This window comes from Lissotriton helveticus, chromosome 1_2 (genome assembly GCF_964261635.1).
Source record: "Lissotriton helveticus chromosome 1_2, aLisHel1.1, whole genome shotgun sequence".
Taxonomy (NCBI): Eukaryota; Metazoa; Chordata; class Amphibia; order Caudata; family Salamandridae; genus Lissotriton; species Lissotriton helveticus.
In genome coordinates this window covers 342425444-342452563 of record NC_136058.1, presented here as the reverse complement: position 1 = coordinate 342452563, position 27120 = coordinate 342425444, and the positions used below count along the sequence as shown (strand labels likewise).

General features: G+C 47.5%; 1 long non-coding RNA gene across 2 annotated transcripts in view; it reads left to right on the top strand.

The window, feature by feature from the left end:
- The window catches only part of LOC144807893 (uncharacterized), a 142196-nt gene extending 117635 nt beyond the window's left edge, over nt 1-24561 (top strand). For both annotated transcript variants that reach the window (XR_013606503.1, XR_013606502.1), the window contains exons 3-4: nt 3162-3260; nt 23923-24561. This is a non-coding gene — a long non-coding RNA (uncharacterized LOC144807893). The remainder of the gene's footprint in view (nt 1-3161; nt 3261-23922) is intronic.
- Nucleotides 24562-27120: the final 2559 nt, after the last annotated feature.

Sequence of the window (27120 nt, the reverse complement as noted above, 5' to 3'; positions counted from 1 at the left end):
AAAGAGGTAATGCCTCCCTGCAAGTTCTTCTCCATAGCCAGCAATATACTCCGGATGTCAGGTTGGGTCGCATCTCCATTCGCCGAAGTCCCCACTCCGTCGTCCGCCTCCCAGGGCGGTGGGTCTGTGGTTTTGGTTTTTTGGGTGGCATCAAAGGTCAATTTAGGCTGTGTTCGATCCGGACGACCCATGGTAGCTGCAGCCGGGCCTCGTGGCCGTCAGATCCGATCTCCAAGACTGTCGCAGGACCAAAAAGATTTCGATATCAGAGCCAGGAAAAAATGCGCAGTCTGTTCAGGGCCAGTAGTTAGGATTAATGTCTGTGTTCTCCCAGATTTTGCACCAGGCCTGTGTAGATAAGACCACTATCCCTCAGCATGGTTGTTCCGTGATACCGTCAGCCCCCGCCGTGCGCTAGGTCCAGGGTCTATGCAGGTAGTCAATGTAACAAAAGCGATTTCATACCAGTGAGGAGGGCTTCATAAATGTGGGAGAAACTCAGTTCAGCCTCCAGGGCCCTCTCGCAGGGCGTCAGGGTAAGATCTCTCTCTGCAGCTCAGAGGCGCGATCCCCGCTCCCCGAAGTGGGGCAGTGTTCTAGGGGTAATAGGAATTTGACTCTCGGACATGAACCACCTCCAGGCTTCCCCCGTATCTCGCTCTGCTGGTGTGAGCCTCCTACCTTCTAATATGCTCGTGTTTCAGCCCAGTCACGAGGCGAGGAGGAAGATGTGTGCTCAGCCCCACTCACATGCGCTGCGCGCTCTGATCGCGTCGTGAAGGGCCTTATGTCTGGGTGCATGGCCTTGAGTAACGGCCGGATGGGGGAGGTGTCCAAGGCCTCGTAGCAGCAATACAGGTCTTGTGTCCTCAGGACATCTTGTGGGGCCTCTGGGGGTGCAAAGGGAGGCAGCGCTACACGAGCGGTGCAGCTCGCCCTCACTTGACAAGGGGTAATGCCTCGCTGGGTCAGCGGGAGTCGGCAGGCCCCACAGTGCAGCAGGAGCCGGATGCTCGAGTGCGACGTCTCAGCCATCGCAGGGTCTTGAGGGAGCGCGCTCTCCATTTCGCGGCTCCCTGATTCACCGCAGATCTCAGTCCCGCCGCACTCCGCTGCACTCCAGTGCAGGGAATTTCGGTGCCAGGTCCTCGGCACTCTCACCTCGTTTCCGCACCCCCGGGGCAAGGTAAGGCTGCACCGCGGACACTCGCAGGCCGTGTCTCTGTCTCTCACGCCTTTTCCCCAGATAGTCTCGTATCTCTTCTTCCGGGGCGCTCTCACAGGCGATTTTTGCACAGAATGTGCACCAGGCGAAGCGGAGCCACAATTCGTCTCTCCGGTGCTCGGAGGGCACCAGTAGCCGCAGGATACATGGACGGATGGTATGCTGGGCAGAGGAGCTGACGGCTCAGGCGGCCATCTCTGTCGCTGGCTAGCTCCGCCCCCAGACATGCTGCTAGTTATGAGCCATTTCACCAGCTGTTTAGGTACACTGGGCCAAAGGCCAAACAGCAGCACTTTGTGGGACTAAAATCTGGGGATACTCATCGATAACCCATCAAGCTGTTCACGAAAATAATTGCATAAGATGATTAGATAATCTTCCCCAGAGAAAACTTTAAATTCCCTTATTCATGGACATCCACCTTAAACATCGGCTAGGTCTTTCTTCATGAAGTTTTGTTTTGGAGTCCTTAAAATCAATATGCATACAGTCAAGTGGAAAAAGGGTTCCGATAATGGGGTCTTATGTGAAATGTGCACTAGTTATGCTGTTGAAAATATCAAACATGTTTTATTCTTCCGTCCAATGCATGTGAAACCCAAAGGCAAATAGAGTTGACCTCTGTGTCTTACCTTTGGTTTCCACACTTTTCAACCAGCACTTAGATTATTTGTAACCACTACTTTGCCTTATATTGTTTTTGGCCTGAGCAGATTTTTGCACATTTTATGCTTCATTAGAAAGATGAAAGGTTAAGAGTTTAAAATCTTTTTAGCATATTCTGGGGTCATAGAATTGATGTTTTATTTAATGTATTTGTATTATTTTTTGTTTCGTATATATTAGTTTATACTATGAATGCACTTTCTGATGTCCCCTATTGTATTTTATTTGTGCCGTTTGCAGCTTTATGCATCCTTACTGACTGACTATTATATACTTATGTTTATGCACACAGATGCTGCCCTCTAAAACACTAGATCTACAGGTCCTATCAGTAGATTTTTAAAGCACAGTCCGATGACTAGTAGACAGATTTTTAGGTTTTCGACACTGGACTGTGCTCTGATCTGATTTTATGTGGAGATTCTCTTCTTCTGACCTCCGTGTTATGATGCACATTGTTGATACCACGACAAACATTGTGTGATATTGTATGTTTTATGTATGTACAACTTTTTAAGGTTTATAACCAAAATCATGTAGTTTTGGATTATGACGATGCAGCTATTTTAGAAGGGTGTTTCATATGGTAATAACCCACCTCATCTCCCAACATAGTTTATCATGGCTCATGAGTCAAAGGAAAGTAAAGGGATGAACAACATGGTAAGGAAGTGGCCAACAATTCTGGATAAAAGAAAATCTTAATTATGTCTCTTTTATTGGCCATGCCCTCTTTTACATCCCCCACTGTATTTGTAATTTATACTTTCAGTTCATACAGCTGGATTTTAATGCCTTCTTTATATGTTACTTTTTCTTCTCTTTATCTCACTTTCAAATATTTTCTTGATGTCTTTCATGAATCCCTTCTCCTTCTCCTCAAGGACACTCTTCTTAGTCACACTTCCTTTATTTGTTCCCATTTCTCAAACTACTTTGAGGCTGACATATGTTTAATTTTAAGCTCCTTATCTCACCCACTTGCCCACTTTCCTACATTTGCTCACCTCTGTGTCCCTCTCTTTCCACATGTGCATTTTCAGTCAACTTGCTGCTTTTTGACCAACAAATTAACTATTCTGTCTTTTTTTGTCTACTTTTTTGACTCTCTCTTTCTTCTATTCTACCATTTTCCCCTTGTTCCCCCATAACCTTCACATCTTCTCATTCTTGATCATTGACCTTACTCCTTCTTTCCTTTCCTCTCCTCTCCTCTCCCCTCAATTCCCTTCCTCTACCTTCAATTGTCTTGCCTTCCCTTCCCCTGTAGGTGGAGCCCGCAGATGTCACTTTTACAAAAAGGGAACTGATAAGATTGTGAATTGCCATCCTGATCTGGATGGGTGTTCACACTACAGTGATTCTAATTGTGAGTATTTATATATTTTAATTATTTGAAAAGTTTATAAAGCAAACCAATGACCAAAGAGCCTCTAGACTTCCTCAGTGTCACATCATATGTATCAGTTCAAATCAATGTTGAAAGTGACATCCTGCTCCCTTAGCAAAATGTACCACATGTCACTCCCGCAGCTACACCACATACTCCAATTTGTTGCTAGGAGGGCAAGGACTTAAACCTATTCCATTGCACCGAGGAACAATTATCAATGGCAGTGACATGGATATGAAAGTTAGGACGAGGGTTCGGAATTGGTACCATGAACTACTCCTAATTGTTATCTGTATATCTAATAATTACACCAAGGCCCTCATTACAGGAGGTCTGGAGGAGTCTGACTGAATTGGGAAAGAACTGTTACAACACATGCTTTTACACCGCATGCCAGTACAACAAAATGGCTTGCTGTAGGGGGTATAAGGTGTTGGATTTAACTACAACAACTTCCCTACTGTTGCCCAGACTGGAGTTGGAATAATAAACTATACTATTCCAAACTCCATGCACCCCGACAGCAAGTGCAACAGCGTTGTAACGGCATGCGGGGTAGAAGCATGCGTTGTAACGTCATACAACCGACTGAATTAGATACCACTCAGGGCCATTCTGAGTACCCTGGTAGTTCCAAGCCTGAGATTAATGAATATGAAAATACTGGGCCTGTACATTCTTAGATCCACAGGACCCGAAGCCTTGCAGTATGTTATGCTGCTGCATCAGTTCCTGCACCCAGCCCTTGCCCTCCCATGCAATACAAATAAAAATAAAAATACGTATAAGAATACTTAAACTATTGTTGAGAGACGGAGGTCACTGGAAAATAAACTGTGACCTGGGTTATTTTGCCTGCAAAGCCAGGCAGTGTGAAGTACAAAGAGATGAATTGTAAAACACACACACTCCTCCTCTTTCTCATGCAATGTAGTGCTCAAATTACTTACTGGTAATCTTCATTACTCCAATTTTTCCCTACTCGTCCTGGTACTTACATAATTAATGAATGTGTCCATTCTCCAGAACTGCTCATCACTTCCTAAATTTGTTTTCTCTTTCTGTACCTTGAATACATATTTACCCATAAATCCCCTTCCTCCTCCTTGGACAGCCTGTTTCCTGCCAAGCCCTCAGCAAAAAAGGCTGATGAAGTACAGCTAGACAGGAGTAAGGTTTCGCAAGTAATGGGTTGAGTAAGGAAGAATCATAGTAATGAGGATTACTCATAAATAATCTGAGTATTACTCCTTCTTATCCTACTTCTTCCCGTTCCTTACTTAATGAGGTATTACCAAGCTAAAACCCTCCCTTCATCAGCCAAAAGAACATATCATATGAAAGAATAAACACTGAATAAAGGTGGAAGAATTTTATTTAATATCCATTCCTTACTCCTGATGCATTTACATCATCGTTAACGTTGTGTAGGGTACGAATATTAACCGGATCTCTCGATTTATTTAATAACTTACTCTCGACTTTACAGTCCTATGTCACAATCCACTACCCCCCTCACCCACCCCGCCCCTGCCCCACAGTGTTACCTGTGTAAGCCACCTCTGTCCAGGAGATGCATTGAAGCTCCTTATTGCCATTGTCTGGAGGCAAGTAATGGAGGTCAATCTCTTGATTCCCATGGAAATTAGATTTCATTTTAGGAAGAAATTTGAGATCAAGGAATATAGCTGCACAACTAGGACAAGATTAATATGATTGGTTTGGGTGTACCACCTGTTGTGGTACGTTCTCAGCATTAAAATGTTCTCCCTCCCCAGTTGATACTGTACCACTTGTGAGAAGTTGGCCTGATATATGATGCTCACTAGTTCTAGTGATCACCTTGTATCAGTCCAAACAACCCTTATGGTGATGGTTGTAAGTCAACCTTATAGACCAGCTATCCTAGGGGTAGCATGGACAGAGCAGTCTTAGGCTAAACTCAAGAGGGCATGCGAAGCCAGCTGTTTTACCATATGTAACCCCTTTTAATACCAAGTGAAAGGACACCACACAGGATATATATTGAAGATATATATGTCTTTATTTCTAAAACAATCCCCTGAACTCTTTATGAGCACAGAAGCACATACGTGAAACAAGTTACTTGATAGAATATACAAAAGTTGCACAAATATGGATAGGCCCGGGTGGCCTGCTAAACCATATACTAAACAAGTGGTATAAGAACCACGTCTCGAACAATTGTAAGGCCTAGGGCCTTGGGAATCGCTGGGGCTACACTGAGCTAACTGTAGTTAGTGAACAGGAGGCCCACGGGATGCGGGTGCAGTGTTTAAAGTCACACGCGTGCACACATTGAAGTCAATGGGTGCGTAAAGTTACAAAGTTAAAGGTTTGGGAGTCTTCCGACTGGACTAGAAGCTAACCACTTGAAACTAGGACACTAGGAGTGTTACTCTACACAGGAGCACCGGAGTGCCAGCATTACCTCACCCACAGGAAACGGGTGCAGAGGTCCCAAAGTGTGTCGGGTTTCTTCGTGGAGTTCTATGGAGCCTTGGAGAAAAGATGCTGCAGGCGACCAGGAAAGAAGAGTTCCTGTGGATCCAAGGGTGGATCGAAGATGTAGAAGACCTGAAAGCAGAGGGGACAGAGTCTGGGTCACTAGCCAGTGACCAGGAAGGAACCAAGGAGGAACCAGGTGATGTCGCGATGCAAACAGATGATGACGGGAAGCTTGTCTCTGCAGCCACATGGACCCGGAGGCGTCGACGACAACCATGAGTCAGGTATGGACTGTCCCACGAAGGCTCTCGCTGTCGGCGGTGTCGGCTTCAGGATCGGAGCAAACAGGCCTTAGCAAATGCAACCCACGCAGGAAACGAAGTTGGCTTCTTACTCAGACCAGCAAGGTCTGAGGGGCTGCTTCTTTTCAGGGAAGCAAGGGCCAGTCTGGAGCAACCAGACCAGTAGTGGAAATTCAAAGATAAGTCGCCAAGATGGCCACTAGCCAACGGACATGTAACCGGGCAGGCGCGTCGAGCAGGAAAATGCAAAAGGGCCCCACGCAGAACTCATGGAGGATGCAAATGCTGCTCGGAGCTGGGGCTTCTCAAACTCCAATGCACAGCATCGAGGAGACCTCGGGTGCTCCACAGTTAGCAGGTTGAGGACTTTTCAAGATGGCCGGTCCCACGTCTCTCGTCACCTCCACGGGTCTCAGCTTTGCAGGGACTGTGGATCGGGCTGTTGGATGTCTGGGAATCTGGTTCTTGTCAGGCTCTGGGCTCGGGCTCCGGCGGGAGGCGGCGGCAAAGCAAGTCATTGATCGCTGGATGGTGCCTGCTTGTGCAGGGTGGTCAATCCTTGACCACAAGGGAGATTCTTCAGTCTTCTTCTTTTAAAGTTGAGTGGTGAAGGTCCAGAGTTTCGTATCAGAGTTTCAGTCAGGATAATCTAAAGTCTTGGGACTCAGCTCCTACCTATATACCAAATCTAGGGGCTGGATTACCTACTAGGTCCCTCCTATGGGTGGGATCAGGGAAGGGGTGGTTACACCCCTTTCCCTTTGTCCATTTTCTCGCCAGAGCTGGGGCTGGAGTGCCCCAGCGCCGGGTTGAACTGGCCTATGTATGGGACACCTTGTGTGCCCCAGGCAGTGTCTAATTCCTTTCAGCCCTCCCTGTCCAACTACACAAAATCCTGTCTGGGGTGGTGCTAGCACCTCCCAAGGCAGGAAACCCTTTGTCCAAGCCTCCTTCGCTGGAAGGACTTCCAGCATCAGGAGGTCAGACTTGTGTCTGTGGCAGCAGCATCCAATTTGTGATGCTGAGGCTCTGTTTAACTTTAACAGGGGTTCTAGTTAGGTACATGTCGTTTCCCTCTAGAAGGGTGGAATGCTACCCCCGTCGCCAGAACTGGTGAGGGGGTAGTATTCCAAATTGTATGACACCTTACTCGACATGTTTTGATAAAGCCAAACCAGAGTTAGCATTTAACCGCGAGGTTCATAATGCACTTAAGAGTATATGGTATGGCAATATCCTAGAACAGCTATAAGGACATGGTTCCGAAAGCTGCAGACAGGCTCAGCTCATCCTAGAGCACCATCTCACATAAAACCAAGCACTCTGCCTCCAGGATTGTTAAGGCCTGCCATAGGAGTGAACTTATAGTTATATATGTGTCTAGATATAAGGTTAGATATAGGAATAATATATCTAAACAAGGGGTGATTACACCACCTTGCCCCAGCTGAGTGATCAGCCAGTTGTGTCAAATGTCAAATGTGAAGGCCACCCAGGGGTGGCATAATACATGCTGCAGCCCCTGGTAGGCCTTGGATGCACCTATGCCCTGGGTACCTAGGGTACACTGTACAGGGGCTCATAAGGTGACCCAATATCCAATTAGGTATGTACCTAAAGTACATGGAGTCCATTTTACAGAGAGAGCAGATAGCCTGGGGTCCTGAATAGCAGGATCCCAGGCCAACTAAGTCGAAAACCAGCTAAACACTAGGTAAAAAGTTGGGGGTAACCATAGTCAGATATCCACCTTCCTACACCACTCAACGATCTTCTCTCTCACAACCACAACATTTTGGCAGGCAGAAATCTCATGATTCCCAGGGCTCGGACACAGGAATTTGAGGGTGGACAATCAGCACCTCACGGTTGCACCACTGATGTATCAATATGGCTCAGAGCACTGACATCTGATCCCTCACCCTAAGCGTCCTTGGCATGCTCATATCTAGAAAGCTCTACTCCTACATCAAACTCCAGCAGGCGTAGGTTATTTTACTACAAGAGACACATGTCACGGCCAGGGAGTTGCACCATTTGCACAGGCACTGGTATGGCCTTTTTTGCGCCACAAACTATTCACTGTATACACGTGGCGCCCTGGTTTGGATTCCTCTTGGGGTCTCATTTTAGGAAAACAGTAGGACAATAGACAGGGATGGCCACTAGTTCCTCCTGGAGGTCTACCTAGATGGCCAGACAGTTCTAATTGGAAGCATTGATGGGCCCAATGCTAAGCAGGGGAGCTTCTAGGATGCCCTCTCCACAGCATTTGCCCATAGCAGTGAGTCACCCTGGGTATTAGGTGGAGATTATAAGAGCATGCCTGACCAAGGGTTAGATAGATCCCATCCACCCCTGTCACGCTCCCCTCCAAACACACAGGTAGAACACTTTTGAACCTGGATACACCACTGCGTGCTTACAGACGCATGGCGTTCCCGAAACCCTACGTCCTGGCTTCACTCCTTCTATCCCATTCCGCATAGCCTATACGTGCGGCTTGACTGTTTCTTCGGCTGTCCCGGGCTGGTATCCCTTTTACAGCATGCAGACTATCTGGTACGAAAATACTCTGATCATGATGTGCATGTCTGCCTCCCACTTCCACTTGGAAACTCCAGTGAGATTGACTTGAGGACCTGTTGTTCATGGAAGAGCTGGATGTATGGATCTGGCAGTACTTTGCTGTAAACCACAATACAGCGTCCACTGGGCTGGAATGAAACATCTTGAAGGTGGTCCCGTAGGGAGCCTATATCTACGCTTACTTAATTAATGAATATACAGCGAGGTCCGCTTTCACTTTAGCGGCCGTGTTTATTTAATTATTTAATTACCAGTGCGGGCTGCTTTCACTGTAGCGGCCACGCTACAGAAGCTTTTGAAAAAAATATTTTTTCCACTTTGGGTGAGAGCACCATAGGCGCTTTGACTTTACTGTTGGCCGCACCCCTTTGTTTAGACGCTGCTCACTGTAACCTGAATAAGCGATCATCGTCTAAAAAAAAGTGGGGCGGCCACCATTACAGTACTCTCGCATTTGCTAGAGTTTGAGCATCTCACTGGTCCATTTTCTTCTGTGTTCTCTGTTGCCCCCTCCCGTACCTCACTGCCTCTGATGTTGGTGCTGATGGACTCAGCGGGGCTCAGCCAAGGCAAGAATGAACTCTAGTTAGTCTGCCACAGCGGGAATGGAATCAGTCATGGCAGGAGTCAGCCACAGCAGCAATGAGTGGCAGTAGTCAGGAGTCAGTCACAACAGGCGTTATGCACATCAGGAGTGACCTGTTAGGGGAATGAGCCAGAGAAGGAATCAACCAGAAAAGAAGCAAGCATTTGCAATGCAATAGGTCTCGCATGTACACAATTTTAAGCTATTGGCATTTTAAATGACATTGCCTTTTATTTATGTTTTAAAAACCAAAACATAAATAAAAGGCATTGTCATTTACCTATTGCATTGTAAATGCTGGTTTTATCTACTGAGCTCAAGAAAGTATGAACTGAATCTTTTTCTTTCTTGCAATATGCAGGAAAATGCCATATGTTGCTGATGTTTAAAATACAACACCCAATAAAAAGTTTTAAAGAAATAAAGAAATTAAACTACACAATACTCACAAATCCTTAGGTAAAGATTTTGGCATACTAGAGAACCCAATTCACCTAATACACTACCTGATGTAACAGAGACCAGGGAAACAGTCTTAAGAATGAGAAACGTTAGATAAGTCCTCCTGGGGTTCAATTGGTGTCCTCTGTAGAAAAATAGAACAAGGGAAGATCCCCAGTTGGCAATGGATTACAAATTCTTGTCTTATGAGATCAAAGTCTTTAATGATCCTAGATACTAAGGGTTCAGCTGCTAATAACTCCTTCCAAGGGCATCTGAATATCTTTGTTGCAGATCATTGCAATTTGAGGGTGGCCACAGACAGTCCCTTATCAAAGCACTCTCATTGGAACTGGAGGATATTAGGAACTGAAGTCTTAACTGGAGAGAAACACTTCTCTCTCTGCATGAAGAATCAAAAGAAACTCAGTCAAGACTATAACCCTGATTAGTGGATTGTCTTCTATAAGCTTGTAATGAGCTTGAAACAGAAAATAGAGACCTTTTATTCAAGAACCCCTCCCTCTCATTCTCCAGACCAACAGCATTAGGACAGAGAATTCAGGGGTAGTAGTGGCTGCAGGAGGGGAGAAGGGTGCAATAGCAGAATTCATTATTGCCCCAATGCCAGCCTCCTCAGTAGTGGAAACAACTGTCTCCTTGTCAAAAATGTCAGAACGAACATCACTCCCTCTGGAGTCTTGCCAGAACACTTTTGAACAATAGAAAGGACGGAAAGGCGTGAAGAAGTCCTTCTTGCCAAGCGCTGGCCATGGCATCTATTGCCACACCTGGATGATCCTGAAACATTGACAGAAAATTGAGGAGTTGAGAATTGTGATAAGTTGCGAATAGGGGACATATAAGACACTCTTACCTTCTGAAATCTGCTGGAAAATTAAGGTGATGAGGACAAAGTCTTGAAAGCTTGGAAACATTTTGCTCAAGTAATCCAATTGAATATTTAGGGACCCCCATAATGTAAATGGCTCCGAGATCAAGTAGATTTGATTCCTCCCAAGTGCAAATCTATTGTGCCACCTGACTCAGAGAAAATAATGAGTCAAGTAGGACATTGCCTCTGTATTGACAGTATTATCCACCAGAGCTTTTCCCTGCTACAGAAGTGCAAAGCACTGAACTGCTCTCCAGACAGCTGTTAACATTGTACAGTAGTAACATCCTATCAGTTCTGAACCATGCCAGAGGCTCTGTGTTTTCCATACTATATCACTGTCCCTCAACGCCTGCTGCTGGCATCCCTTGTGTGAGGATCTGAGTGCAATATATGATATGAATGTGGGGCCTTATAATGGAGTACCCTTGCAGATACCATCCTGGGTTCAGTCAGTTTACTTAACCATAGCTCGACCCTGGGTAGCTGTGGCTCGAGCAGTAAGGCTTGGCAAAGGAACATACCATTAAGCATTTAACAGCACTAAACAATGAAATAAGAATATCACACACCAACATTTTGTAAAATTAGAGTGTATTTTAATTAATTTTTAGAGATCTTGATCACCAAATTCCACTGCAGGTTTCCAGAGATACAGATTTTAGAACTTTATATTACTTTTAAATGTAACCACAAACAAGCATTGGCAAAAAGAAGTTTGAAAAGTTTGAAAGAATTAGTGCGAGTATTCCGGCCTGGATTGGGTGATCAAATCCAGCAGGGAAAGGTCTAGGAGGCCAGAGGGGTTACTTTGGAAAGTTACGTGGCCAAAAAAGCATTTTTGAAGCAAGTTCCAAACCGCCATAAAAGTCAGTGGAGTGGTCCTGATGCTGAGGAATGCTGGCTAAAAGATGCTCAAAGGATGCTCCTCATGCTGTGCGGTCGACAGGAGTGAAGTACAGTTGATCCCTCGGTCCACTGGCGGCTTTGACCATGGCACTTGGGGTTTCATAAACTCCTCTTTGCGACACTTGAAGTCCAGCAACGTTGAAGCACTCATTCTCATGGCACAGGGAATATCTTTGATGGGGGCTGGTGTCCCTTGAGTGTGGTGAATGTGGCGAAACCTAAAGAGAACCGGGTTTTCTTTTGAATGAGGGAAATACTAGGCGCACTGCTCACGGTAGTGGATGTGATATTGATTAGTCAAGGTGCAAGTAGGTAAGGGGAAAATACCCTAAACCCCTCCATAAAGTGTGTGCCGGGACACACGCCGTACATATGAGAACACAAAACCTATTGCACACCACTTCCGGGTCGACATCACGTGTTCGCACCCGGAACCAACTTCGCGGGAGCACCCGTCCTGCTGATTTTCCTCGTTACTCTGCTCGTATTGATGGATAAATCGTACAACATCTGGTCCTAACGCAGATGTGCCCCCACACTCACCTCAATTGACCGAGTGGATTCTTCCACCCTCCTGCGGTACCGCGCTACAGAAGTGGACCCAGAGCACAAATTACTTATTTTCAAGCTACATCACCGCACGAACTTTAGTGACTCTGGATAACCCACCTAGACGTCTTTGGAAACTACTCAACCTGGTCTCGAGCGGGGCCGGGTCGGAATTATCACCGGCTAAGCGACCTGTCATTCAGCATCCCTTTGATACAGCCCTGAGGAGTCGTGCAAGCACTGTTACAGCTTGGCGACGAAACACGTGTCGGCTGGACACCCTTCGAATAAAAGAGGAATCGTATCACCCATCGGTTTCCTTGTCTTCAAATGTGAAACTTGAACTTACATATGTCCATTGAGACATCTATTCTATATTCTCTTGAACTGGTGTGCAATAGGTTTTGTGTTCTCTTCTGTGGTGAATGTGGCCACAAACAACACTCCTGGGTCTGGCAGACTCGGGTGCAGGTTTTGGCTATTTTGGATGTGTCCTCTTTCATACACGATGACTGTTAGCAGCACCGCGACTGCAGTGGCTACCACTTTGTCCTTTTGGGCACTTTCAGCTCTTGTGTCCCTGGAGTTGGTTCCAGGGAACAGTGGCTGGTTCCTTAGAGTCATATGGAGTCACAATTGAACTAGCCTAAAAATGCAGCAGATGCAGTCTTCTTGACCGTGAAGCCATTCTTTGTGTGGTTCAAGGGCAGCATGCCAGTCCTTCAGTGCTGTCTTGTACTCCAATGTTAACTCAGGGGCAGAGTGCCAGGGATTCCATGTTTGTTCCAGAATCGAGCCCCTCGATGTAGGTATCTCTCAGTGAAAGGAGGGGAACGGTCTGACTTCCTGATATGCTTCCCCATTATAACCACAGGCAGGCACGAGTCAGATGGTCCACTTAAATACTGTGAAAAAGTGCCCAAAACCCCCACACAAACCCACAACTTACCTCTCCACTCACCAGCATGGTCTAGATTCCTCTCGGGTCCTGATGACGACAACGAGGTCTGGAAAAGAAAAGACTAAACAATAAGAACGAAATCTTCTTCGTTCACACAGGGCGGAAACGACTCAATGCAATCAAACAGCGGGGGCGTGCAGCAGAAGGCCCAATCAGCAAACACAGTAGGAGGAGAAAAGGAGAGGAGGAAACAGATAAAGGACACCTTCGGGAAAGATGCCAGCAGGAGTGACGTCATCGGGAACAGAACAGCCGAAAGAGAGGCCATTGAGGAGGCAGTCAAGGCGAAGAAGACCACCGGGGAAGACGCTGTCAGGGAAGCCGCCAAAGCCGAGGAAACTCCGGACGTGTGGAGCAAGGATGACGCGCGGAAGCCGCTTCAACTCCTGAGAGGCAGTATGTGACACAGAAGGGGGTAAATGTAGCGAGGTCAGGAGGTTGTCACATCTCTGTTGACTTTTAGGGGCTTCGTTTTCTTTTGTGATCCACTTATTTCCTTTACTTCCACTCACTTTTACTCCCCACCCCCTTTTCTTTAAAGCACACAGGGGTAGATCTAAGGGGATTGCTCATAGTGCCAATATCGGCCCAAACCCAGACCTTTCTTCATACAACACACCCTTCCACCGATAACCGACACAACACAATTTGATGGAGAAAGTTGTTGCAGTTTTATTAGCATAAACATTATGCCAACATGTTGGGTTCTCTTACAGGAGATCCAGAGCAAGCCGCCTCTCGCGACCCGCCCACCTGATGAGTCATAACCTCCGCGGTGTTAACCGTCGGGGCGTTGTCAGTTTTGGGGGGGAAGGTCTGACCCCTCCCCCGGCGAACCCCTCGTCCGCCCACTACTCACGCCCCTCCTCCCTCGGGGGCGGAGCGTTGGCAACCCCCGGTTGCTCAGGTACACAACCGCCCGAAGGACTAACGGGGCGCCGTCGGTCCTCCAGGATCCATCGTGGATCTCCCTGGGGGATAATTCGCTCACGCACCCTTCCGGTGCTCATGTAGAGGGTACCCTTCTGTACCTTCCTGTATTGGATCGCCCTGTAACTCCGCCAAGGCTCTGGGTGCGGCAGCCGCCGTCCCAGAGTCCCCCCACACCTTATCTCTCCTCTATTTACAACCCGCTGCTCCCATAGCTTCTGATAGGTCAAGCAGGAAAATGGCCATCCCCACCTCTGATAGATAAACACCGTCCTCATCGAAGCAGCCTTTACATTTGGTATGTAACAAACTGTGCCTTATGAAGCAGAATCCCCTTTGCTCGGTGAATTTGCGCATGGCCCTGTTCACTCGTCTGCGGGAAGTCCATTTTCCGCTCTAAGCCCACCGGGCTACATTTAGGATTCTCATATTTCCTGCCACCCAAACAGATTTACCTACCAAATAAAAGATGCAGATGCTTACAAAACATGTTTATTAACAACACTCCAAGTTATACACTGCAATCAATAACACTGACTGAACGTCACACGCATAGTAATCAAAATGAAAACAAAAACTTCCAAAAGGCCACTCCAGTTCTAACCCACTCAGGAGCGAATGTATCATTTATAACAGTTAGACTCCCAGCGCTCCACCTGTTTTATATTTTCCACAGGCAAACCCGCCTGAAATGCCGTGGTCGCGGCTCCTATCCTAAAAGAATGGGGACAAAACCTTTTCCCCTGTCTTTTGCTGCCAGATAAGTCTAAACAATTATCCATGATGCGCTGCAGTTGATACTTGGTCAGGGGGGTTTCGTCTGCGTGGATCAGCAGGTAACCGTGCACAGGGTGGCGCTGTGCAAGGTAAGTATCGACCAGCTGTACGGAGCAGTACCTGGCAATTCCCAATTTGTTCAGCACTATTACCCTGCCCGCACCTCCTTGATTGTCTCAACCTTATTGATAAGCAGTCCCCAACCAATGTAGCATCCTGCCTACACAGGGCTGTGCCTGATTTGTCATTCTTCGAGGTGGCCACAATCTCCCCTATTCTGAACGCACCAAAGAAGGCCAGTGCAAAGGTTGCGGAAAAAAGAGCTGCCTCGTACGCTGAACTGGTTGCCCTTTCTGTGTTGTCCAGCATCCCCTTCAAAGTCGCAAAGTCAATCGCTGCCCTGTTGTCCGGAGCACGGGGCTCGCTTAAAAAGGAGTTGGTTGGGTCAGGCTGTCCCCTCAGTATAGCGTGGTGACTAATGGCCGACAAATGCCCCGCCACCCAAGATTGTGACTTGCCCTCATCTTTCGCCCACATGATAAAATCCTGAGTCCTGGACTCCAAAGTAGGAATCTCTTGTTCTCAGTCCCCGGTGACAACACAGAATTTCTCCACTCCTGCCCGGTAACGCTTGACTGTTCGCGAGCCAGAGCCAGCTCACCTAGACATCTCAGTCGCTTCTCAGATTCAAAATGAACCACAGGTGCTCTGGGAATCTTGTCATTTCTTCCTTTGCTCGCGGCCACGCCTCCCGAAACCTGTGCCACTGGAAGCGAGAAAGAGCATCAGCAGCTGTATTCTGGACCCCTTGGATATGTCTTGCTCTACATTCTACATTGCAAACCAGACAAACCCTCATCAACTCTCTGAGTAGGCATAAAACTAAAGGGCAAGAAGCAGACTGCAAATTGATGGCCTGTACCACAGCTAGATTATCTGACCACATCAAGACTCTACGAGCAGCTAGCTTGGCTGGCCACAGATGAAACGCTACTACGATAGGAAACAATTCTAGCACCGTGATGTTGGAAGTCACTCTCTTCTTCCGCCATACGTTGGGCCATGTCTGGGCGCACCAGTCAGTGTCAAGAATAACACAAAATCCTTCCCCACCAGATGCATCTGTGAACATAGACACTTCAGGAGACACTGCCCAAGGGGCCCTCCAAACTACAGAGCCGTTGAAATCAGCAAGGAATGTAGCCCACATCTTCAGATCTTCTTTCATGCCTTTACTAAGTCTCACCAAATGATAACTCTTACTGACTTTAGCGGACGCCCTTGCAAACCTGCGCGCAAAGACCCTTCCAGCCAGGATGATTCTGGCGGCAAAGTTGAGTTTCCCCAGCAGACCTTGCAAGAAACCTAACGTCACCTTGTCCTGACCAAGAGCCAAAACAATGGACTGTGCCAGATCCCGAACCTTGTCTGCTGGTAACCAACACTCCCCTTTCACTGTGTGAATCTCAATCCCTAAAAAGGTCAAAACCTGCGCAGGCCCAACTGTTTTACCAGGCGCTAAGGGGACCCTTAAAGTAGTAGTGAGTTCTTGAAACTTCTGCAATGTCTCGCTGCACTCTCTAGACCCCTGTCTCCCTACAAAGAGGAAGTCGTCGAGGTAATGAGACACCCCACTGATCCCGTAGCGGGATTGCAACGCCCACTGCAGGAAGCTGCTAAATGCTTCAAAGTATGCGCAAGACACTGAGCAACACATCGGCATGCAACGATCGTAGTAATACTTTCCATCCAATTTGAAACCTAGCAGGTGTTGACTGCTGGGGTGCACCGGCAACAACCTAAAGGCAGATTCTATGTCTGCTTTGGCCAACCACGCCCCTGCACCTGCTTTTCTCACCAGATGCAAAGCCACATCCAGCGTGCAGTAAGAGACGGAGCAAGACCCTTCCTCTAACCCATCGTTAACTGACGCTCCTTCAGGGTGAAAGAGATTGTGAATAAGCCTGAAAGCCCCTGGCTCCTTCTTAGGGACAACTCCCAGCGGTGACACCACAAAGTTTTTGAAAGGTGGGCTTGAAAAGGGGCCAGCTACTCTACCTAGTGATCTCTCCTTCTCTACTTTGGATTTGACCACCAGAGGCAACTCCCTAGCTGATCTTAAATTTTCAGCCTCTCTGGGGGCCTCGCAGCCCACGTAGGGTATCTTAAAACCTTCGCTAAAACCAGTAAGCAGCAGGAGCCTGTCACGTGAGAGCGGGGAGTTTTGCAAGAGGGGTAACATATTACTCAAGATCACAGGCGAGGGCTCCTTACTAGCGCTTGTTGAAATGCCTGCAAGTTCACCAGGGACCAAATCGGGGGGGGGGGGGGGGGGGGGGGGGGATGACGTGAGAAGGAAAGGTGCTGGAGCTATTGCTTGCTACTGGAATCTTTTGTGGGCTTGGAGGCTCCCCCTTGCTGAATGGTACAAGATCCTGCTGAAGGGGAGCCCCCACATTTGTTACAGAAATGGGCAAATTTACAAGACTTCCCCCAGCCGCAATGACCTGTGTTGAAAGAGCGACAAATGGCTGGGGACGACGTCCTGAAGGACCCTCTGTTGCCCCCTCTATTCCTTTACCCACCCCGAAAGGACTGCCTATCCTGCTGTTTGCTACGCGGCGTGGAGTTGCTAGAGTCCTTATTTCCTTGCTTCTTGTCCAAGGTCCCCCCATTGCGAAGCAGATTAGAGCCCATGTGGTCCAGCCACAGCTGAACCTCTTTCAGGTCCCATCTCATCTCAGGACACAAGGACATCCTTCTCCGAAATTCTAAGTCATATGTCACCCAACCTTGACCACCCCAACGAGCAGCTTCTTTTCTTATCAGGGTACTGTACTGGACGAGCGCCTGTGCCTGCTCTGGGTGTTTCTCTAATATCACCCCCTGTAGAATAGCAAATGCATCTAGCCAGTTTTCTATGGTCTTTTCAGGCCACTGTTGGTATTTGGTCTTTTTATCCTCCTCTTTTACCCCGGCCTTCCTGACATCAGTCCCTTCCTGACCTAACAACAGTAGCGAGAATATTTCAATCAATTCCCGCCTCCATATCAATTCCTTGGCCGCTAAAGGGACTTGCCATGCCAGGTGACAGTGACCTGACAACAGGGGTGCGGCCGCTACTTGGGGCTCAGGGTTAGGAGTGGGAGGTGATGCTGTCAAGGGGACTACGCCAGCAGCGCTTCCAGTAGACGAAATGGTATTAGATGACACAGATGATACCACAGCACCACTACCCAATGTAGGAGCCACAGACGTACCGGATAATTGAGCGGGAGTGACCACCCCCGTGGCCACTGGGGGTCACAGTATAGCTGCGATGGCAGGCGCCGGTAACGCCGTAGGAGCGGGCGCCTGAAGGGGAATAGGCGACACAATGCTTCTGCTCATCAGCGGCGTACAAGGGCTCGCTAAAGCGGCTGGGGGGTTGCGCACTTGCGGGAGAGACGAAGTGGAAGGCAAAGCAGCCGCCGGCGGAGCGCCCTACATTGAAGCCGCCGCCTTTGCTCTCCCTACATTGTCCTCAGGTCTACTCCCAGTCATGGCGGTCGGGGCCGGAGCGACCTTGGCTCCAATGAGCTCTCTCATAAAGTCTTTAAGGGAATCTGACAATAGACCAAGGTCCTCCCGAATGGCATAAATGGGCTGGACCGGGACCTGGTTCTGGGGAGCAGTTGTTGAAACACAAGGCAAGGCGTTTCTCGATTTGTGCAATCACAGTTCTGCTTTTGCCTGCTGGAGCGACTGTTGGCACACAAGGCAGAGCGTGTCTTGGCGGGGGCTCAATTTGTGCGATCGCCGTTCTGCTTTTGGCAGCTGGGGGGTCTGGTGGGAACTCTTTGAACGTTTGCTTCTTCGCTCTTTTGGATGATCTACTCGGACCAACCTCCTGCATTTCGGAATCGGACAAGGGTGCCTTGCAGATGACCCCAGAGTCCCCCCCTTCAGCCTCCTTCAAGAGCCCATTAGCCCAGGATAGACCCTTGCCCTTGGCCATTCGAATAAAGGCCGCCCACTGTGCCGCTTGGCTCGCATCAGGCAGCGAGTCATCCACCTGCGACATCTGGGAGAATAGCAATGGGGATCCCTGGCTTTCCATAATCGACGGAGGATCGGTTCAAAATCTGAGGGTAGGAGGATAAAAGATAATGAGAAAACGACCAAGCACTAGGGTGGCACGGGCAAACCTCCACCGGCCCATTAACGACACAGACCCTGACCCCCCCTACTTACTCCATTCGAGGAAACTAGGCGTGAGTTAACTCCGGACCCAACCAAAACTTCACTCTCACACTGCTGAATGTAGAGAAAGAGGTTTAGCAACGTAATCATACCAAGTTTGTCCATTAGTTCATGCCATCCTATACTTGGCACCTCCTTACTCACACCCACAATGCTTTATGCCCCCTGCCCCTTATTATACCTGCTCCTAATACTGTTTTCTCGGTCCGCCAGAGCATGTATTCTTCCGGCACTTCTCTCTGAAATTAGAAAATGAAATTAGACTCGCGCCACCATATTTCCCTCATGGGCCGCTTACTGTCCACAGTAAGCCAAGCCTGCTTACTCATGTTCTGTTCGTAATGTCCAATACATCAACCTTCTCTTGGTGGTTGCCAGCAGCAAAAGTAACAAGACCATTAGTTCTTCCACCGCCCCCTCCCCCCCATACTCCCGGCCCCAGTAAGCATAACAATTATAACTTCTGAAAATTACTGGGCCTATACTCTCCCTAAATTCGTTCCCCCATCGACAAAAGCAGACAAGAATAACCCTGATAGCCCCGTATACCTGCGCCACCTCGTGCGTGAGCGATCCGGACCGAGCAATGCGTGTTGACTGCCCTGCAGAAAGAAAAAATCACACATCAGTCTCCCGCCCCTCACCCCTCACTCAAAAGGCCCACCCGCTGCTCACCTCCCTTATTAAAACCCAAGCATCCTCGATATGCACAGGCTAATTTTAGTAACGTTAAAACTGACAAACTCTCTAAAATATTCAAGGCTTTATGAAAAACATTATTACCCACATAATTAAAACAAGAGCACTCTTTCAGCGATGAAAAATTGTTAACCATTGATACATCATTGTTATGTTGTTCACTAATTACATTATAGCTTCAATTAAAGTAACATTTGCCTATAATCACTTTAAAATTACATGTCTCCGCTCTGTTATTATCTGAAGCGCTCTGAGACCTCGGGATAAGTCCGCGCTATATAAAACGCACCAAATGAATAATTGCCGAACTAGACATATCGATTGCCCCAGAGACTAGACGCGCGAAAAGAAAACAAACAGCCCGAGGAGCGCATGGTGGGGAGGAGGGGGTGGAGGGGCGGGGGGAGGTTACAGTGAGTCGCGCATGCGCGGCGGACACGCATGCTCTGAAGCGCTCTCACACCCCGGGATAAGTCCGCGCTATATAAAACGCACCAAATGAATAATTGCCGAACTAGACATATCGATTGCCCCAGAGACTAGACGCGCGAAAAGAAAACAAACAGCCCGAGGAGCGCGAGGTGCGGAGGAGGGGGGGGGGGACGTTACAGTGAGTCGCGCATGCGCGGTGGACACGCATGCTCTGAAGCGCTCTCACACCCCGGGATAAGTCCGCGCTATATCAAACGGACAAAAATAGCTGAATCAGCAAAAAGATCACCCCAGCGAAATGGATCGGTAAAGGAAAACAATGAGCCCGAGGCGCGGGGGAGGGGCGCGGCTACGTGAATTGCACGGGGGACGCACATGCGCGAAACGTCTGGCCGATCCGCGGCCATTAATCGTGTCGGGCCGCACACCCGAGGACCGCCGCCTCACCGGACGGCCTCAACGGCCATAATGCGTTAAAAAGAATGGGGGCGAAAGACTACGCGCGCCCCCCTGCAAACAAAAGCGCGGGCCAAAATGCAAGCAAAGTTGCAAACCCCACAGGATGCCAAGGCCCACCCGCATGAGCCCCCCCCCGAACAGCCAAGCCAGGGTCGGCCCCACCGGGAGAGCAGGCCGGCGAACGGCCACTGCCGCCCACTACCCGCAGCAGGGCACGAGGATGGGAGAAAGGCCGCCCGAGGACGCGACCCCAGCCGGAAGACCCCGTGCCGACCGCCGGGAAACAGGTACCCCGCAGCGGCGCCGCCTCTCCTGATACACCCCGCAACCTTACCCGAGGTAACCCCCAACCCAACATGTCCCCGGCAGGGAAGGGCAGGCCCGATCCCCGGACATCCGATCCCTGTGATGACGACCACCGCCACGGAGAACTAAAGCCCACATCCCAGGCAGGCAGGAGAGCGCCCCTCCCGAGCCCCTCCCCCCCCCGAAACACGGTCTCTGAGCCAGCCCCGGGGTTCACTAGAACGCCACCCTCCACAGCTGCAGTAAGTCCCCAGTCCTCACCTGAAACCAAGGCCAAAAACGCCGGGCAGTCTTCTAGCCCGCGATGCGGGATCAGCCAGGGGGAGGGGGCGAGGGTCAGCTCGCCGCTGCAAAGAACAAAGAGGGTGCTTGACCCTCGCCCCCTAGGCTATATAGCCATGCATCCCATCCCCCAGGACAGGAAGTGACAGGTCCCCCCAACCACTAGACCGCTCGGGGTCTGTACCATCCTATGGCACTAAGGGTGTCCGCCCTCGTAGGTGGCCACCTTTGGTGTCCCGGGACAGCCTCACAAAGGCATGACAAGAGTCTCAAAACGGGGCACAGAGGCTGGACTGTCTATAAAATATGTTTTTTTCTGCTCTGCACAAATTCCTCCACTTGGGTGTGGTCAGTGCTTTAAATGGGAAAATAGAAGTGCCGGTACTAATTAATTAGACTGGGTAGGTATTTAGAGGCGTGTCTAGGGGCGTGTATGTGAGCCAGGAATTTAATAATAGCCACATAAGTAAGCTTTAATGCAAATGCTCTGATTGTCATGTAAAGCGCTTAAATGCCCATGGGCCAAGTTTGCACAAAATCAAACTGCCTCCTTACATAAGAGACATGGCAAGCATCAGCTTCTGCAGTGCTAAATTTTTGGCAGTTTGATATTGTGCAAATTTGGGCCAAGGGCATTTAAGCGATTACATACAATCAGAACATCTGCATTAAAGCTTACTTTTTTAAGACCCCTGGTTAAGGGAGTTGTCCAGAACCACAGGATGATGAGCGGACGTTGGGATTCGACCCTGGTTCTTCAGTTCCACTCTCGGCACCTCTGACCATATGCTAATGCTTGTTGCAATGGAGAATCAGATTTCAGGGGGGGGAGGGGCTAATTCTTTCAGCAATAGGCAGCAGTGGAAATGCAGGGGCTCTAAGAAGGGGTGAGAAACAACAAAGCCTCATAAAAAAACAATCGGTCTTTTAAAGACCTGTAAATACTCGGCTGCGGCAGTGTGCACACCCGGGAAGCCGTCTAATCCCGGGCTGCCACACAACGGGAGAGGGGGTGGAGGGGGGCTGAATCCCTTTGATCCCAGTGGGCTTGCACGCCTGATGAGAACATAACACTGCAGGTGCACCCCCAGCGCAGAAATACACAGGCTGTTCCAGCCAGAGCAGCACATCAACACGCACCATCTGTTGCACGTACACGTACTTCAGGGCCTGAGCCCTGCCGCTTCATGGAGTACCGGTATACTCCTTGCTCGAAAAATAAGTTCTCATTTGAAGCACTAGGTGTGGTGAAAGGTTGATACGCCCAGCCGCCGTGATCATACTTACCGTTTTGTTGTTGTTGTGCTTACTTTGCAAGCCTCGTGGGATCCCCCTCCAGAGCACCAGAATACCTAGAAGGAATCAAAGAAGAGAAAAATAACTGTAAGAACTCCTATTTAGCTAAGCCTTTATTGGAAAAGAACTTCTACTGTTGTACGTTTAATTTTTATTCGGAATTCTAAACGGCCCCAATGTCACACCAATACGGCCTCCTCGCTCCTGTTTCTGCCCGTCCCTCCCACAAATACCCCCTGGGTCCATAACTGAGAGGCCCACCAATTACCTGATTAAAATTAAAAGACGAGCAAACATCCAGACGCCTAAGGTTTCTCTTAAAAGACAGATTCTATAAGCCTCTGCAAGTTCCCAAGGGGCAGGGTTTACTGTGAGGCTTATATTCCACCAGCACTCAAAGCCAATGGTGTTACCCTTTAACAGCCTTTACTCACAAAAAGAAAATCTATATTGTTTTAGCTACTATGATGCCACTTTTTTATGTTATATTCTGTACAGTAGGAAGCTTTAAAGGCATGACTGTCTTGATGAATTTTTATGTCACCTCTGAACTTGAGCTTGTAGAATACCTGAGGCACATCCTGTTCAGTTCTTTATAAGTTTTCATGCACTGTCACTGTCTTGCACCATATTTCACCCTTGCTCTTGCACTGTGGCTGCCCAATCTGTGATTATTTATTGTATTTTTTTAACTTTATATTTTATGATGTAATTTTATGCGTATGTAATGGAAATAGAGCTTATTTAAATTTGAACTGTTCCCTACCTCACTCTCCTTCCTTTCCTCTTTCCATTTTTCTTTTCAAGAGAAGCATATTAGAGCTACAACAGAGTAGAGAGGAAGCTGCAGCAGCCATAGGGACCTCATATTCAGAAACCACCCCCCTGCACTGCGCAGAGAAGTAGGTTCTACTACGTGGTACCCTTGGCCATCAAGAAACTATCTAGAATGCAGTACCACTGTAATTAAACGAACAGTGCTCACTTGAGATGTTCAGTTCCCAAAAGAACAAAGGCTACAGTATGAGACAAGTAAGAGATGCTGCTTGCAGCCCATCATCCCTCAGAGCCAAGTGAAGAGGACTCTTGAACCCCCAGCCGGGCACTGCCACCGCAGGGAGATTTAAACCAACCCTTAACAAATGCAGGAGCAAAGTTTACCAAAAAAAAATAGAAGGTTCTTACCACTAAACAATGTCTTCGATAGAGGGGCCTTAGTACCCCCAGGAAAACCCTACAGCCCTCAGGAAGTGACACGAGCACAACAAAAGAACAGGGAGTGCTGGGACAAGCTGGAAGATTTATGGGTAAGACTCTATTCCAGGGGTAGAAAGAGAAAACAGCTGTAGGAAGTGTGAGCAGCACTGGAGAATGGGCCATTCACTCATTGAGGAAGCAATGGGAGGAGGAGGGAGAAGAGGAGGAAATACCATGTTTCATCCCTTATTAATGTCCTTTCCTTGTAAAAGCAAATGAAAGCAGAACAAAACTAATGAGGGTGTTGTTTTCTACAGCGGAATTCAAATATTGCACAACAATGGAATATTGCGCCGTCCTACACGACAGAGCCCAAAAGAGGGATGGAATCTTTCTTGACTGCTGTTTCTATGACTTGTGCAACAATAAAGTATTGAAAGGCAGAGGAGAGCTCCACTAACAGCCATCATAGATTTGGAGCAGACCACGACAGTTACAAAAGTTGGTCTCCGAGTTTAACTCAAGTGTGTGATATATTTCTGCCCTCGTGTCATGAATACAATTCTCTATTTTTCTTTGTGAACAAGTATTCTGCAATTCGTATTATTCCTGGCATTTCCTTTTCAGTGGGATGGAAAGAGTTATAATGCTGATAAAGGTTTATCTTGTTGTCAACAATATATCCAGCATGTTTCTTCAAAGACCCCCAGCTTGTTTTCTTGAATGTATCCAGTTCCAATTCTATCACTTTGAATGACGATTATTCTTCACTTCATTTCTGCTTCTTCTCTGTAACAGTTGCAACTCTTGAAAGTTCTTTCTGGCTGCGCTGCTGCTTAAACAACGTGGGGGCTTGTATTTTTCCCCAAAGTACTGAAAAATTAGATTTTCTCTATCAGTTTATCTTTTGTGATTAACCTCTCATTATTAATGTGAAAATAAAATCATGGTCTTGATTCAGAGTCTCTGTGCCTGTTAGCTCGGTTGGATGCGTGTGGATTGTAAGAATGTGTCAATGTATGAATGGATGGATAAATATTTAACTGAGAGCCTGGTGAGTGAGTGCATTAATGAATTTAAGGATGAATTCTCGAAGACGTGACTACATGGATGCATGGTGGATGAAATAAGTGATTATACATTGATGAATGGATTAGTGAGTATATGGATAGCCTCTGACAGCAGCGTGTCACAAAAATACAACAAATGACCAATATTAGGTTACTTCAATATTTATCGCAGAACAGGGCACTGAAGTCTGATTAATGCCCACAGTATATTAAGAATGACTACCATGATGCATGTGCAAGCATAAGTTGGTGATGAACTATACTGTCAAGAATGCCCACAATTTGCCAAGAATTATCACCATTTCATGTTCAGATTCGTTCCATCACTCAGGAGTCCTTCATGTATTGTCAGGCTCGCTCCATCACTCATTATTCATAACAGAATTCTACCATTCCCCCATTACTCAGTAATCATTATTGCATGTTGATATTTGCCGAACAACTAATGAATCTTGAATGAATGCTGAGATTTGGACCAGCAAACCTGGAGCATCTGTTCAGATTCACACCAACATTAGTGCATTTGGAAGTGTCATTATCTTGTATGGTACCACAATAAACATTGCTAATCCCCGAGTTAAATAATGGCCAAGGACAGGATTTGGGTGTTGGTTACAGTTTGGAGCGTAGGATTCACCATAATTCGTCAGGTATCCAGCCCAACAACCCGTGGCTCATTGCTTCACTTATGAGTGGGGGAACACTCAGGGGCTTATTTCACAAAGATGTATTGAACCCATGCAAATCCAACCTCAAAAATCATAAGTAAGCCTACACAGCGCAAATCGCTGCATTGCCTTGCTCTGCACCCGCGTGGAGTTCCATGGGCGTTGCGGTGAGTTTTTTCATGCAGCACCCAAGGAATTTGATGTTGCCCCTGATTTCCAAAGTGATGTATACCTGGGAACATGGCAAATCCATACACCTCCAGAGGTGAGGCGTAATAAGGAGAAATATGTTAATTTCTGCTCATTTTTCCCTCTTTCCATATGCGCTGCATTCTCTAGCACACATTGAAAGAGTAAAACGACTCGCAGGTTTGTATTTGTGTTAGAAGGTGCCACTTCCTGCAAAAAATAAAAAAATGCTACCTGCAACAGAGGCACCTTGACCCATTGTGCAAGGGTGCTGTCATGTGTGCCAGTTAGACCTCTAGGAAACACTGCCATTTTACATATACACAGGTCTTTCCTAAAGTTGTCGTTGACGTCTGAGACACATTTGCATCCGTGACAGTCTGGATTAGTTTAACAGAAACTATACTTGCTTACAGAATCAACTTTGCAAGAACACTATCATGCTACCTTGACACCATCTACGTTTATACTTATAAAGTGCAAATGTTCTTATTGTTTTTTGTACATATTGCGACATAGCTGTCTATAACACACAAACCATGACAGCCTGATCAAGATCACGGCCCAAGGATGCCTTTTTGTGATTAATAAACATCACTTTCCGGGTGTTGGCAGAGGAGCACCTTGCTGTAATTTGCGGGGTCTCTACAAGCTGATGCTTCGGCTCAGCAGCCTGCTGATATCTCTATGAAAGACGTTCATCTTGTGACCAAGAGAGGGGCGTCCTACATTCTTTCCCAACAGGTAATGAGGTTGTATCATCCAGTACGGGGATTCCTGACAGGACACACACACCCTAGTGCTTAGATTAGGGTACGCATAGTAAGAGTACGCCAGATTGTCATATATTTTTTTTAATGAGCTTGCATATATACATTGTTTCAGCAGGATGGTGGAACTTTTTACTTTATTCTCTATCCTGATACTTATTAATCATTGTAGCAAATATATTTTATACAACAATCAGGTTGGTTCAATAAACATTCAAAATGTACCTCTGTGTATTCTGTAAATATTTCTTTGAGAGAAAAAGAGCACAAGTGACTGAGCAAAAGGGTTCTAGATCTGTTACCACGATTCCTGGGGGATCAGGGTTGTCATGTTCAGTGGTGGCCAGAACCATTTGCTACCTGTCTAGGTTTGGGGGTACATATGTGGGCTCTGTGAGCGAGCTGGCCTACAGGGCAACATATCCTGAGAGGATGCTCGGAATCAGTCTGGAACCATGCCAACGTTTCTGCTGTCCACAAATGATCAGTTCCTACTGTATAGTGAAAACTAAACAACAGTGGTGGCTACGTTGACACCAGGGTGTCAAAAAGACAGCAGTGCAGACAGAAAGTACAGGAATGTACCGTATTGCTTAAATATGGTGCATTCCTGCCTTTCACTTTGGTGTAGGGCAGGGCAGCAAGGTACCCCACACCAAAATGCCATAAATGAGGCCTCATTTTCCAACCTCTAAGCTTCAGCTGGGTCTACCATCAGAAACCTTTACCCACCAGTTCATCTGCGACAGGGTGATCAGTGTATGAGCATCTGTCCGATTTAGAGTGGACTTTCTGGTTTTTATTCTTCTTGACTGGAA